Below are 6,000 nucleotides of genomic sequence, written 5' to 3' on the forward strand. Positions count from 1 at the left end.
ACGTGCTTCTCACTGGCCTAACTCTGCTCCCATTGAATTACCCAACTGACTTCAGTGAGAAGAGAGATAGGCCAACACTGAGTGCTTTTGAAAACTGCATTCCCTACATGCAAGCAAGGGATGAAAATGTTATGATTTCATTATGTTTTGATAAGAAACCTAATGAAATCATGCCTGATTCTGATTTCACTTGCACTGGTTTTAAACCACTGCACTGCAATTCCATTAACATCAGTGTAGTGAATCATGATTAACATTGGGCAAATGAGCTTAGAACTGGGTTCAGAGGGAAAATTGTCCTTGTGTAACAACTTTGTTTTTTTAGAAACCACATATCAAATGTTCACAAAACAACTCCACTTAAGTTCAGTAGAGACCTGTGCTAAGTTAAGGCTATTTAAAAAGCATTGTCCCTCCCCTCATGTGCCACCTTCAGTGACCACATCTTTTCTCCAAACCCCATGAGCTTCTAAAAATTGCACTTGCTGTTTTCTAGTGCTGATATCTTGACTTCCTTAACTCCCACACTATGTTCTAGTTTAAGGAGGGCAGAAAGAGCTACCAGAAAGGAGCTCTGTCCATATGGTCTTCATGGAAGTCAGGAAGCAGGCTGAAGAGCAGAAAATGAATAACTGAAATGGTTACTCATACTTCTTAGAATTGCATCAGAGGTCTGAACTTTCACTTAGACACCACTTAGATTTACAAGATGTTGGAAAGCCTCAAACCACCACTGCTGTCAGACTGAATTACCAGTGTTTCACATTCAACACAAAATGAAATATTAGCATAGATGAACAGAAACAGCTTTACAAATTATGGGAAAAATTTGGTGTCCTTGAACAAAATGGTCTTACAGATTTCTTACTTTTCTCCACTTTTCTGGAAACAGAATAGAAATGTCTCTCTTTGTATGCTGTTATAACACAGTAAAACTACTGACAGACAACAGCAAAAAGGAGTGAATGAATAAATTCACAATAGTTTCAGGGAACTCAGAGCTATAGGGGAACACTTTGTCCTAGTCAAAATCAGGATTTGCCCATATTATTTAGTTGATCACATCTGGAAAGTGGATAGGTATTGCTCAAAATACATTAGAACAATTAATTAAAATCCTCCTTATTGTAAACTCTATTGACCTTAATGGAATCACAGTAGCCTTGAATTTGACCTAGGATTACATTTTTCTGGAACTCATTTCTGTAATTCAGTACATCCTATAAAAATTAACTTCTTCTTGCATGATAAGGGAATATACAGTAACTCCCTCTGATTATAGTTCTTAATTTGGATTTGTTGGAAGAAAAAGATTGTAGACTTGTATGGACTACAGCAAAGCAAATTACATTTTAATAAATCATAGCAGAAATGAGTACATTTTTTCATTTAGAGTACAGAAAAATTACTGTTCAATATTTGTGTTATATAGTACAATGTCAGAGTATTAAAAAGTATCACTTTATTACAAAATATCACCAGTTCTATTTTGGACAGGATAATATATGTGCTTATTCACTAGCTATGAATAATGCTTCTGGTAGGATTACATAGGATGCGTCATACCACATTAGTCTAGTGATCCAAACCCAGTTAACAAGGCCATTACCAGATTTTCAGAGGAAACTCCTTAGTGGACAGTTATGGAAAAAAAACTCCAAGGGATGGTTTTTCCTCGCTCTGTCAGTTAATAGTGTTTCCTCAACATGCCACTCTTCCAGCTCAGTTGTAATTTGCCATATCCTTTACTGGATACAGGAATACCTCTCTATTACAGACACCCTAGCAGCCATCTTCCTGAGCAGAGTCATTTCCAATGCTAATTAGCTTTTCCCCAGTTTAAATAATCCCTCAAGCTTGTTAAATCTCTTTGCCAGCCATCTGACTCTATTTTGGCTAAGGTAGAGCCCTACCCTTTTGTAGACTGTGCATTTTCCCCATAGAAATTCTCTGATGCCTAAAAATCCACCCTCTTCATACCATCCTCTTCCCCTCAATTCACTGAGAGTCTGAAGTGTCTCCACTAGCCTGCTCTAAGAGCCGAACATGAGAAAAAGCTACCACAGAGGTTTTGTGACACATTCCATCTGAATGTTCTATATGGTTTAATATTAACATTTGGGTTATGTGAGATGAAAAAGGCCAAAAGTTTTACAGTGGTGGAATGTGGCAGGAGAGGTTGAATCACATCTCATTTGTCACCTCCATATGAACTAATATGCAGTTAGTGAATCAAATTCTATAACAATGTTTTTTAATGTATGTTCTTTACATTAGTATTAGTGTTTCATTTGTGTGATATTAGAAGTGTTCTACTGCTACTAATAGTGTCCTACAACTGTTTAGTGCATATGCAGGAAAATGCCATATCCCCTGGTATTTCACTGAAGTTTCACATAACTGTATGGGCTGGTATTCACGTAGCTGAAGTTGAAGTATCTTAGTTCGACTTACGGGGCCATCCTCATGGCAGTGAGTCGACTGCCGCGGCTCCCCCATTGTCGCTGCTTACTCCTCCTGATGAGGTGGAGTATGGGCATCGATTCGCAGATCAATTTATTGCGTCTAGATGAGACACGATAAGTCGATCCCCAATAGATCGATTACTACCTGCCAATCCGGGGGGTAGAATAGACATACCTTAGTCGCATCACACTTCACTCAGAATAGTGACTAGAAAGAAGCTTAATTATGCCACACCATCACTGGTGTAATGCCTCAGAAATTGTCCTGGTTTATAGGTAGTTAAGAGAGACTGATCCTTCTTCTACAGTACCTTTCCACATCCATAAGTATTCCATAAACCACACCTTGCTTCCTGGGTACTTAGGGATTATTGAAGGTACTCAAGAGGCAATGCTGCAAGCGTGGACTAGAGTGTTGGCTTTGTTAAACTGAACCCAGACAGGATGTCTAGTGTGGACATGAATTACTGATACTAACAACAGTGTAATCCTGGGGTCAGATTATCTAACGTGCTGAGCAACCACAGCTTCAAGTAGAATTAGGAGTGCATCATACTTCTGAAAATCAGTTACCACAAGGTCAATCCTGTTATGTAGATACATTCATGTAATATTAATGCAATTTTCTGCAGTTCTATCAAGGCCTGTCTGTCTTAAAGACTGTAAAAACTATCGCTTCTGTAGTTACAGAAGGACAAAGAGCTTTGTAGAGGATTTTGTCAAAGTCATTGCAATAAGGAAGAAAAATATTCTTTTCCATATAATGGAGTAAGGTCCAAGATATACGATTGTGCATCCTGCACATCACAAGGTGACTCTAAATGGAATTACAAAAGTTTTTTTATTGACTCATGTTTGTCATATTAGTTCATTGAAGATAAGTCAAATACAATATCTAATAAAACTAATGATACCTCTATGGAGCTCTACCAGGTGGATTTTAAATGGTAAACTGATGCAGCAACAGCTGTGATGGAACAAATAACTTAAGTCTGCTGGGATCATGATATGGTTTTAATTTCCATACTTTTTCTCCTGTTATTTGTGTTACTAAGTCTCAAAATCCTCCGTCTGATTAAAAACTGCAACATAAGTTCAGAAACATTGTATCCATATATTTTCTTTTTCTTTAGTTTTTTTTAATATGCTCTATGAGAGCAATTTTTAAAAATGTTTAAGTTGATTGTTTTAGTGCATTAATTACTACTGTGTTATTTGTACTTGTCTATATTGATATCTATATACACATGGTTCTTGCTATTTAGATTAGGATATGTTTAAGAGATAAGAATATGTATTTGTCTTCTTATATTGGCCATACATTTTATTGCTGTTCCAAGCCTGTCTTGGGGGCAGGATAGCAATTAATTTCTTATGCATTTGTTTCTTTTTTAAAAGTCTCTTGCTGTTTTCTTGTGTATTTGCAAACAAACTAATACATGAATACAACCAGCTTATTCCCCTCCTACTAAGAGGAAATCATGCGGTTGTCCTCACAGAGATACCGCTACATAATCCTGCTTGAGAGCAGTGTTTGCAGCTAAGCAGAAAAAGGTGTGAGCCCACTGTGACACTTGACAGATCCTAGAAGCAGGCCAGGACATCCCCTTGTCCTATGTCAGCTCTTCTTGGGAGTTATTACAGTTCAGGTCACTGTAACTTTTTCTGGGGGATTATCTATGTAGTTGGATAATGCACTTCCCCAGCACTTTACTCCTGGTGTTCCCAGTATGCATCCATCCCTTTCCCTCTGTGCAACCTGGACTATGAAAAGAGCACCCCACAACAAAAAGAAATGCCACGGAAGTGGCTCAAACCCCTTCCACTCAGGGAAAGGAAAGATCCATGCTTGCAGCATCCCTTCCCTGCACAGATCTATTTGGGACAATCCAACCCACCAAGGTTAAATATGGTGGTGCTATATGCCATCATATACCTCACATGCCAGAAACTTTAATTGTTCTATAGATGATTTATGCCACTCTGCCTGTGCAATGCAGCTACAAAGCTGATTTAGCCATCTACTCAGGGACTGCCAGTACGGTGGTGGGTATCTGGAGACTAGTATGGTCAGGCAATGGGGACACAGTCAGAGCAATCTCCAGCACTTTAACTTGTACAAGAGGCCAAAACAACCTGCCCAAATATAAGGAAGTGTAAAAGCTGCAGGAAGCCACCCTTGTCCTTTTGTGTAGGTCCTGCTCTGAGCAGAGCTGGGGAAGATCTGAAGACTGAGTCCCACATTGCTGAGAGATTATAACTTCCTATTGGAAGTTAAAAGTACAACAGTCATTTTTTACATTATAAAAAGGTTTGAATCTCCATGGTAGTGAGATTTACATCCTGCAGGAAAATGCACAGGTGCTTGGATTAGGGGTGCTGCCACACTGCCTGGCTTGAAGTGGTTTCCATTATATGCAGGGTTTACAGTTTGGTTAAATGGCTCTCAGCACCCTCACTATACAAATTGTTCCAGCGTACCTGGGAAAATGGTTATTGATGAATAAGTGACCTGTCACTTTTCTTCACAGATCTTTCAGTCTGAATATGCAAATATGGATTTTTTATTATGGAGCAAAAGATTAATATTACCTCCTAGAACAGAACTGGTCTGAACAGAAGATCTGTTTCTTCAAGGACAAGATTTTGTTTTGTTTTGTTAATCTATTCCAAGAAACTCATCCAAATGGTAAAGAATTAAAAAACAAACAAAACCAACCCAATCCAACCTACTAAACAAGATATTTTAAAGATTGGATTTTTAGGTGTTATTTACTCAAGAAGTAAAGCAGGTGGGGGGGAGGCAGCTATCCTATTTAGTAAAAAATGCAAATCAGATATGTGATTGACCATCACAAAGATATGTGATCTGCCAATTATGGAATAAGGTGGCAAATGTCAAAATTGGATATTATGGAATTATTGATTGTCTTTTTACATATGAGACATCAGAGCAGACTTATCTGGTTCTTAATCAACTATAAAGCTACAAAATATTTTAAAATCTTTACTCTACTAAAATAATGAATCCACCTGGAAAATAATTTACCCTCTACTCAATGCCACTTTAGATACAGTAAAAGGATAACTTATTTTTAGACTGTAAAACTGAACTAATACAGGATCAACTTTAAAAGGAATTAAGTCTCATATTGTGATCCATTTAAAAATTAAGGACCCAAACCTTCACCTACTTTGTGATAAAACACACTGAATTTTACAGGAGCTGGGCTGGGCCTATAAATGTAGTGCTGAAAGCAACCTTGTAAGGAGATGAAGTCTGAGGCTTGATTCTGCTTTCATTTAAACCAGATCAAAACTTAAGTAATTCAAATGTAATTGAGTTATCTTACTGTAAAACTAGTGAAAGAAGAGAATAAGGGTCAATATGCTTCATCGTTGAAATATCAAACATATTTCGCTTCCCAGTAGCTCTGGGCAGTAGTTTACAAAGGTGAACCTTCATGAGTCCATGTTTTCTTTCAGATCAGTCAGTTTTTATCAGCTTTGCAAGCTAGAAGAAAAATAATTCTGA

This window comes from Gopherus evgoodei, chromosome 11, assembly GCF_007399415.2.
Source record: "Gopherus evgoodei ecotype Sinaloan lineage chromosome 11, rGopEvg1_v1.p, whole genome shotgun sequence".
Classification (NCBI taxonomy): Eukaryota; Metazoa; Chordata; order Testudines; family Testudinidae; genus Gopherus; species Gopherus evgoodei.